Genomic DNA, 10,777 nt, shown 5'->3' with positions numbered 1-10,777 from the left:
ACAGTGGGTTTTACAAGCCTTGTATCCACATCCAATTAAGAATAAGGGCAAAGTCATCTTGGGTTTTAAGCCTGTATGCTCAGGTCATTATAGGTTATTTGAAAAGGCTAGATTGTAATTTGTCTATGAGCTAGACCAGGCCTTTTTCCCCCCATAGATATGAGCCTGGATGGAGTCTGAAGTTTGTAATGAATTCTAGACAGGCAAAAAATTTTACATTTTTATTATCGGGGGGTACTTTTCCTAACTGATTCCCTAATAATTTGCAACATTGACTAACCTTTAACATTGCACAAAATGCAGTGAATGGGTGATTTCAGGGGCTCTTTTGTTGTTTTCAGGGGCAAAATAGCCCCAAGCCCCCATGTAATTTTTTCCTGATTTTCGCAGCCATCAGGAGGGTGTTTCACCAATGATTTTGCCTGACAATTTGTTAAATCTAACATTCTCTTGGTTATGAATGTCTGAGGACAGTTCGTATGGTACCTTTTGGATAAAAGTCCTTTCATGAACACCCCCCCCCCCCCACATTTCACATCAGTCCACAAGGGGACTCTACTAGTTGCACATTTCTTTGGAAAGGGGGCCTAAAAGGCTCATTTTTTTTTACATTTCAAGCCCCCCCCCCCCCCGATGATGATGCCAGAAGTGCTAGTTGTTTCTCTCACAATAAAAATTTTCTAAGATATTTTTCTTTGAAAAATATTCCTCGGGGAAAGGGGGACCTGGATCAACCCCGAGGCCCTACCCTGAGAGCTCATATGTTTTGTATGAGTCAGCTTTAAAAAGTAAATTAGTGAAAATTTCATCAAAATCAAAATAAAGGGCTGAGTACAAGAGAATGAATTGGTGAGCTTAACCAGCCTCTTTCTCTTTTGGGGAATACAAACGTTTCAATTGTCCCCACATGGTTTGAATTCTCATTTTCTACTTCAGTAACTTTATATTTTCATCTTGATTCTTGAGAGTAACATTAATTCACCCTGTGCAAAGAATGAAACCGCAATCATTTTATCACGAACCAGCACATTCTATTACATGTATCATGAAAATCTATTGATTTATTTATTCATTCACCAAGATGCAGGTGCAATTATATGGACACTGCAACATTTACATCTTTTTCAAGATTTTCAACAATACATTTCAGTTTACTTTGAAACTGAAAATAACACTAAAAAATAGGCAAGCAAAGAATGACTGGTGAACCTTTCTTACGCGCGAAACCATCGCCAATGAATACCGATATACCATTTACCACAATAAAGGATCACCAGTCGTGCTTTAAGTTGCTCTTGACTTATAAACAGCTTTATGAAATGGCCCCCTTTACCTAAAAATATTTTTTACCTTTGTGAAAGAAATAAAGAAAATTTAATGGTTTTAATGTTAACCTTTAGAACAAAAAATATAGCAGAAAACAGTCAAATTTCAGCTCAGGCAAATTACTCTAACCTCATACTAGGGAATCCATAATACATTCAGATTGGTCTGCTAAATATAGTGCTTATTAACGACCCAAAGATGATAAAAAAAATTTCACTTGTTTCACAACAAATCCAATAGTTGATCCTGATTGCTTTTAAATGAATATTAGGTATGATGAAATATAAGCCCGAGTCCAATCGATTTTAAAATCGGTGTTCGATCGATGCCATCGAACACCGGTGCAGATTTTAGAAAATCGGTGCATCGAAAAAAATGTAAAAATACGACGGCCGGCCAATTCGTTTGGTTCACACAATCAATCATCAAAATAAACAGTAATGTCCAACTCGACTACTACTTACTTGATTTATATTGTCCCAAAAATGAAACCGATTGTGTAATTATGATGCTTATTCACCATTAATTTGAAGTTTATTTTTATCATACATGTAGTTCGAGTCTCTGCTCGTGCCAAGATAATTTATGCACGATGAATTCATAAATGGAAGTCATCGCCATCGATTGTGCATGCACAATACTGTGCTTTAATCAAACCAAAAAATGGCTGGACAATTGACGCGATCAACGTAAAATAAATCTGGCTTTCATGAACAATATTAATATCATGACCATAGAACATTATTTCACCTTAATATTTTATCAATAATTTGCATATGATAATCATTAATATGAATTTAGGGCTTGATGTGAAACGTTTGTAATTCGTTTCAATTTTCAATGACGAACATCACGAGTGCACTTGTCTAAAAAATAAGTATCACGTCAGGATTGATTCTCGAACACTGTCAACAATAAACATGCAGAAACTCTTTTCAAGATCGTAATATCACCATATAATATCATTTTACATGACAAAACTGAGAAAATTCCATTTGATATTTTGTCCATCAATAAAAAAAAAATGCATCGGCCGATAAATATCTTGAATTGTAAAATACTTGCATCCGTCAATAAATCGTTCTTTATATTTATCGACCGATGTGCGATGCAAGTACTTGGTTGTAGTTCCTCCAAAATACTCCTGATGGAAATTTAACTGGAAGTTGTGGTGGTTGAGCTTGGATTTTATGATTCATAATAAATTCATGAATTAAAATTGAAATTCAAAGAAATATATAGAAAATGAGTTCTCCCTACTCGGTCTCAAACAGCTCAACAGTTAATTTATCATTGCATTAACAAAATAAGCAAAACAACTGCCGAACGAAAATCGCTAGAAAATTGACTTTCGGATTGGATACGAAAGTGCACAGGTGCCCACACATATCGCATCCACAATATGCACACATGCACACTCGGTATAGGCGCAACGGAAAGGAGAGTCGTAGCGAACGTTGGCTCAACAGACGCCAGAGCTCCCGGCGACCACGTTGGCTTTCTGCTGGTGGCATCATAAACAGCACCGAAATTCATTCATTGCTTTAGTAGATATAAATATCGAATCAATGTACAAAACAAAGAACTGCAAAAAATATTTGGTTTCATTTTATTGAAGCCTTATCACTCGTTCTTCAGTACCATATTCAATAAGTATTCACATACAAAATAATAGGAATAGGGTGATAATTTTACCTTGATTGATTCAGTCAAGGAAGAGTGCCACGGAGCTCAATGATGCTACGTTAAACGTAGATGGCGCTAAATCAAAATTCGGCTGGCGAGTTGTCTGTGAATATGTGGGGAAAATCTGAGGGAAAATCAGACTTTCCTGCCAATGGCAGATCCAGGCATGAACCGGATGTGCCCCCCACTGAAATGGAAATATTTTTATAGGTGGCGGAAGTGGAGGGGAGGGGTCCTGCCTAATCCCCTCCTAAATTTGGGGTGGGAGGACGATCCCCCCCCCTAAATTTTTTATTAATAACCTTTTTTTTTGCTTGTCAATTTTTTGCCTGTGCCCATCACATAATTCTAAGTTACATGCAGAGAAACTGAAGATGAAGGTTTAGGTTTACAACACGGGTTTTGCCTGTTGCACTTTTGATGCAGAAGTAGTTAAAATGAAAAAGGTCATGAAATTATATCGTAAATTGAGAAGTTTATTGTAAAGTAATTGACAGCTGAAGTCAATTACATTTTTGAGTCAATTACAATTACTTTCCCTTAACATCAATTACAAAAAATGAGACTAATCACATTGACCAATTACCTTGTAATTGAGACCAAACCGGGGGGGTGCTTGTAACATTTTCGTGACCCTTTTGTGCTTTTCGGATTTTTCTGGACAACACTACCTCTTTTGGAAAATTGACTTCGAAAATAATCTGAAAATTTAATCAAAATCGGATGAAAAATAAGAAAGTTTTAAAGTTTCGCTTTAATTTCACAAAACAGTTATATGCACATTCTGGTCGATGTGCAAATTAATGAGGAGACTGATGACGTCTTCTACTCACTATTTCTTTTGTATTTTATTTAAATATGCAATATTCTAATTTTCTCCTCATTGTCAAGTGAATCAATTATTAATTCCTCCCTGAACACGTGGAATTAGCATTGTTTGAGACTATATGGTTCAGCCAGCTGGGTCCTTATTGTCAAATCTGTAAAAAATTAAATATTGTATAATTCAAACAATTAAAAAAAAAGAAATAGTGAGTGATGGACATCATTGACTGACGCATGACACTGAGTTGTGCATATATATCACTGTTTTGTGAAAAATAAGCGAAACTTTAAAATGTATAACTTTCTTATTTTACATCCGATTTTGATTAAATTTTTAGTGTTATTCTTGTTGGATTTTTCTCTTTTTATTCAAATCAACTTTTTGTTGGGGTGGACTTGTCCTTTAAGGCAGCTCGTGGGTGTAGCCCCCATAGTCTCCTGGGTACTGCCCAGAAGAGGAAAAAGAGATCATAAAAATAATGGCTCTATAACAGAATGGGATAGGGTCAAGAAAGAGAATGGGAGAATGGAAAAAAACAGGATCTTTCCTTGAGCGTGTTGATGTGAATGGCGCAGGGCTCCTTGAGTTTTGTTTGTTTTGTTTGTTTTTCTTTTAATCTTTCATAGTTTTTTTCCCAGGCTTATCTTTCTCAAAAGGAATGGAAAATAAAAAGAAAATGGGAGAAATCTAAATACTCAGTTGACAAAAATGAAATAAAAAAAATAGTTGTGATGTTATGAAGATCGATGGCGATGATGCCATATAACGACGACAATACGACGACGACGATGATGCTTGATGATGGCGACGATCGACGACGATTATGAAGAAAATGATAATGAGGTATAGGCTTTAAAAGGTTAATGATTGATGTGAGGTATTGGAAAGCGTGGAAATGAGTAAAAAAAAATATCTACGTATATATATATCGGAAAATAAATGGGGTGGGAATTCACCTTGCATACTAACAGACTTTGACCTTGACTTCCCCCTAAAATGAATGTAGGGAACAATGTGATTCAATTGAGTCTGAGAAAGGATTCCAAAGGTCAGGAGCATGGATCTCTGAGGGATAACTTGTTTTGAAGGTCAAGTCCACCCCACCCCCAAAAAAAAGTAACAACAAGACTAACGCTGAAAATTTAAACAAAATCGGATGCGAAATCCCGGTGTGAAATTAATGATTTTAAAGTTTCGCCTACTTTACACAAAATAGTCAATACTCAATATGATATGATGCACTAGCGCGAGAGTCGATGACTGATGTCCCTGACTCTATATTTTCCTTTTGTTTTCATGATTGTTTGAATTATATTCATTTTTTACAGTTTTGACAATAATTGAGCCAACTATAGACTGAATCATAAAAATAAATGTTAAAACAAAAAAAATGGGAATTCTACACGTTGAGGAGGAAGCCTGAAAACCTTGTTTTACAGGAGAATGAGCAGACTAAAATACAAAATAACGTGAGGGACGTCATCAGTTTTTGCATGCAGCATGCCGGACTGGGATGTGCATGCATAAATTACTGTTGAAACTGTAAAATGTCATAACTTTCTTATTTTACATTCGATTTTGATGACATAAATTTTCAGTGCTGTGCTAGTTGGATTTTTCTAATCAAATCAATCTGTTGTTGGGATGGACTTGTCCTTTAAAGATAGGGATAGGAGCATCAAATGTCTCAAATTTGAAATGAAAGCGATATGAACAGTAAACTTTGTACAGTATTCACACATCTAATAATCGTCTGGCCTAAGATGAATATTGTATAAGTACAAATGCGAAGGGCTTATCTTGTCTCAGTATAAAAAAAGATCACTGTGAGCGCGAAGCACGAGAGGAATTTCAATTTTTAAAATGGTAGGTTCCCTTCAATCCCCACCTCGATTTAGTATTCCTCATCCCCTCACTTCTCCCGTTTTCTCCTCTCTTTCTCCCTTTACTTCTGATTCTCTCCCCCTTTCGAATCCAGTATCCGCATATGTGCCTTCACCGTCATATTTATGATAATTTTGTATAAAACTACTGAGAATGTCACGGGGAATGCAATATTGTCAATATGTTTTCATAATCTTTGATGAACGGCCCGGGAACGGCCGTGTACCCGATGCTTTCGAAGTTGAAGTTTCGTGGGTGTACCCGGCTCTTCATTCTTAAATAAGCTTACTGATTTTGAATTCTATATTTCCCTCCATTTTGTTGCATCATGGGCTTGGCAAATAAAATCAATTAATCAGTCAACAACCCTCAACAATCAATCAATTAATTACAGATACAGTGAAAGTTTCCCGAGGTAGGTACTATTTTTTTTTTCTTCAAATTTTGAATAGCGCCATCTACAATTTGCAGTCCGTATTTTTTATTGTCCGATCTCTCGGGGTAAACAAAATAAACGAAACGAAACTCAAACGACCTTTTCTATATTTCAGTGTTGATTTCCCAGGGATCGAATTGCTTGATGCATGGAGTGTAGTTAGAGGAGCAGGAGTAAGATTAGCAGCAGAAGTATTGTTTCAGATGCAATAATTCTTGCTCACAATCAGCAGCGGCGACGAAGTCTTCGAAGTGAGCGGAGCAGAGATTGAGATTCTCCCGTCACTGCCCCGCTACAAAGTTAAGATAAACCGACTGACCGAGAGTCCTCCTCTGACAGCTACAGTCTGAGGTTTACTAGGCCTACTAACCTCGCATGTTGTGTGAGTGCAGTCTGAGCTGATGAGAGGGATCATCGAAAGCCTCCGATTCGACAGCTCAACAAGTGCACTGGCCACTGCTTAGCTTTTGTTTTCATCAGGCAACTGCGTGAATGAATAATCCTACTCCTGAGTCCTACAGCGTACTCCTACTCCTAGTAAGTTAAATGAATCATGGTTTAGGCCTAGGCCTACACAATTTATTAAATTTGCAGTAGAGGCGCACGGCCAATATTGGAGACTGTCTCCCATGAGAGAGATTATCTCCAATATCAGAGACTTTTATAAAGAATTTGGGTATTTTCAGAGACAGTCTCCAGTTTGGGAGACTGATTTTCTTTGTTTACATTTGCTTAAAAAGGATTACCTTGGCTGCAAATAAAAATGTGATAAGCAGATTCCTCATGAAATATTACCGCATATCGACCAGAACTCGAACACCTGGCTCAACTGCCAGCGGCTGCGTCAGTGCGCCTTTTATTGCCAGCGCAAACGCGTATCGGAGAATGTGAATACGCAACGGGGCTACTGCCGGGTAGGCCACGATCGTACCTTCGCACTCATGTGCGATAAGCATAAAAAACGATAATTAAACTTGGCAAAACTAGTCATTTTACTTCACAATTGAGTAGCAGTTGATTATTATTCGCGATTTTGTAAGGGGTGCCCGTAATCAGTATTTTTACGGAAATTTCACATTTTTTAATAAAATTGGAAGAAGTTGAACAAATAATATACAATATTCCGAAAGTGCTTCTTACGTCGACTCGGTGTTCGTCAGGGCATCTCGTAATTACGAATAATTTTCGTTTCAGAAGGGGAAAAAGATGACACCAACATGAAAGTTTTTTCTTGCCAGAACTCGAACACCCCGATTTAATTGCATTTCAACACGTAATTAATTAATGGCAGACTAGTCTTTATCAAGCATTTATTATGATCTCTTTTCTTTTGATATCAATTTGTTTTCTTTTATTTTTTGACCAAATACTTTTTTCTTGTGTGTTAATTTGCCCATTATAATACACATATTTATATTTCATTATTTATTTACTTTTTTTTGGGGGGGGGAGTGGCAAATACTAAGGACTAGATAGACGGGCTGTACGTGGACTTGGATTTTTGTTTCAATTTAGCACATGCTTTGAGGCATGGGCGGGAATTCTAGGGGGTACGTGTCCCCCCTACCCAAAATCCCTCCTACTATTTGTGGTATTTTTATTATGATGGAGAAAATACACCATTCACAATCGATTTTTTTTTTAAATGACCTTACATTTTGGGGGACCCCCCCTTTTTTTTTACTTGTCAATTTTTTTCTGTTAAAATAACCTTACATTTTGGGTGATAACTTTTTTTTTGCCTTTTTTCATATTTTGGGTGATAACCTTTTTTTTGGGGGGGGGGGCTAAAAAGACCTTACATTTTGGGTGATTAACTTTTTTTTGCTTGTCATTGTGTTTACATGACCTTTCATTATATTTTGGGTGATAACCTTTTTTTTTTTTGGGGGGGGGGCTAAGAAGACCTTACATATTGGGTGATAACTTTTTTTTTGCTTGTCTTTCTTTATGATCTTACATTTTATTTCGGGCGATTTATTTATTTATTTTTTTTTGGGGGGGGGCTAAAAAGACCTTACATTTTGGGTGATTAACTTTTCCTTGCGTGTCATTTTTTTTACATGACCTTTCATTATATTTTGGGTGATAACCTTTTTTTTTTGGGGGGGGCTAAAAAGACCTTACATTTTGGGTGATTAACTTTTTTTTGCTTGTCATTTTTTTACATGACCTTTCATTATATTTTGGGTGATAACCTTTTTTTTTTGGGGGGGGGGCTAAAAAGACCTTACATATTGGGTGATAACTTTTTTTTGCTTGTCTTTCTTTATAATCCTACATTTTATTTCGGGTGATTTATTTATTTTTTTTGGGGGGGGCTAAAAAGATGCACCTTACATTTTGGGTGATAGTTTTTTTTTCGGGGGGGGGGGGGGGGGGGGGGTCAGGTCCCCGGCTACCTTTTGCATTGGCGGCGGAAGCCAAAAAATTAGGGGGGCCTACCTGAACTTTTGTGATGGACACATGTAATAAAAATTGACAAGCAAAAAAAAGGTCATCAACCTAAATTTTAGGGGGGTCGGACAAGAGACATTTTAAGGGGGTTCACCAGAATTTAGGGGGACGCAGGAAACAAAATTGACAAGCAAAAAAAAAAAAAAGTTATCAACTAAAAATTCCTCCCATCCCCCCGCCTATGACCTTTGGGGACAGATGGAAGGGTTTCCTTTTATTATAATTTTCAGCCGTTTCCTTTTATTTATTTCTGTATACATCGGGTGATTTTTTCCTTCATATAAAGATCCTTTTCGTCAGATTACCCCTGGTTTTCATTTTTAATATTTATTTATTGGGCAATTCTCTCTAAATGCCAATGATTTATTGTCAGGTTGATATTAAATTATTTTGATACAATATCTAATTTTGGTCATTATATATCAAAAAACCACCCCTATATGACCCTTGAGACATTGACTATGATTGACATTATAATGTCATCCACATATTGCTATTATTGTCATCATTATCATTGTGACATTACTTTTGTCATTACTATATGTATTAAAATTATAATCATTATCTCGAAACATTCTTACCTTTTTTCTGTGGTGGTATGGCCAGGACCGAATCCATTTTTTTTTCTTTCTCTACATTCTAGGCTGGGTATTTTGCTCACTGTGGGCATGCAGGCTTTGAATAGTATTTATCCAGGTTTGTATGCAATGGCAGCACAAGATTTTGACTAGGAGGCAAGTGCATGGGGGGGGGGGGTGGCAAAGACATATTAGGGGCCAAGTTTGGCAAAAGCACATTACAATTAACTAAACACTTTTTTCCAGGTTTATTTATTAGGGGACAACTGGGGAATGCTCCATAATGCACCCCCCGCCCCTTGCCATGGACAATGCCCTATTTTGATGGAATGAAGATTTAATATTAATTATTTCTCAAAATTACAGGACTAATAACTCAACTAATACATGTAACCCTTTAAGCTCCTTTTCTTAGTTCCCTTTCTTCCTCATTTTATCCCTTTATTCTATCAGGGGTAATTATTATTTTCACAGTCACGACTGTAAAAATAATAATTATGATAATGATTTTCTCTCTTTCTCTCCTATACTATAGAAGTGGATTTATTGTCATATTTACAAGAAGATCTGTAGGCCTACCAAGTCCTTCAAGATGTCTTCTGTGGATAGGCTATATCCTAGCCATCAATGTTCTCTGTGGTTATGCATAAACTTTGAAATGTAGAAAAAAGGTTACTGTTATGGAAAGTTTATTTGTTTTTAATGAACACAGTTTCACAGTAATCATGATTCATAATGATTATAACTGATTGAAAGATGAACACAAAAGATTTTGAATTGAAGAAGACTACATCATTTATATCATTGTGTTTGTTATTGCATAGTATATAGGCCATACAATTATTGATTTTTCTAATCCATAAATGATTGGTCTCAAAATAAATGTGTTTCATATATGATTACAGCAATTCATCGTTGTAGAAATATATATTTTGCTTAATAAATATATGTATAAGATACAGAATGGATCAAGAATAAAAATAAGGGCTGCAGTGATCAAGGAAAACAAAGTCTTCTGAAATGATGCATGACAGGGAATAATTTTCCTGGTATCGCATCGCAATTTTCTCCACATTTTTTTATAGACTGCTACGAATAAATTCTTTCGTATAGCATATCTTTACATATAGGACTGTACATTACTTAGTTGAGAGCTAAATTATGACCAAAATGCTATTCGAATATGTAAAGCAAAATTATTCCCTGCATGATATAACAATTACTTTTATTTGGTTGTCTCATCTTTCTCTCTTAAAAAATATGATTGACAGTCAATGATCACTTAAAACAATTTTAAAATCTCATTTTGGGACATGATAAATGTCTTTGTGTTATTATGTTTTAATTAATGCACATAAGCACTTTATTCAAGTTGATGAAACCAATTGAAATTGCTTTATGAATATTTTTTTATGATTTTTTATTTATAATTCATTTATTCATTTTTATCTTTTTCTTTATTTATTTAATTTGATTAAACAAATAAAAATTGGTTATGATCTTTTTCAATTTTTTGTATTTATTTATTCATTTTTTCAATTTACTATTACATGTATTTCTTATTTTGTATTTAGTTATTGTATT

The 10,777-nt window shown here is 35.6% G+C and overlaps 1 protein-coding gene across 3 annotated transcripts in view; it reads left to right on the top strand.

Moving 5' to 3' along the window:
- Positions 1 to 6,190: 6,190 nt before the first annotated feature.
- Positions 6,191 to 10,777, top strand: part of LOC121414072 (WD repeat-containing protein 17-like) — a 55,643-nt gene continuing 51,056 nt past the window's right edge. For 2 of the 3 annotated variants that reach the window (XR_005969803.1, XM_041607131.1), the window contains exon 1: positions 6,191 to 6,509. The gene's annotated coding sequence lies outside the window, so the exon portion shown is untranslated. Of the gene's footprint in view, positions 6,510 to 6,681; positions 6,696 to 10,777 lie in introns of those variants that run through there. The other variant, XM_041607146.1, reaches the window with a different exon arrangement.

The sequence above is a fragment of the Lytechinus variegatus genome, chromosome 1 (assembly GCF_018143015.1).
Source record: "Lytechinus variegatus isolate NC3 chromosome 1, Lvar_3.0, whole genome shotgun sequence".
Classification (NCBI taxonomy): Eukaryota; Metazoa; Echinodermata; class Echinoidea; order Temnopleuroida; family Toxopneustidae; genus Lytechinus; species Lytechinus variegatus.
Note: the sequence above shows the minus strand (reverse complement) of the source record. Positions and strands in the feature narration are given on the sequence as shown.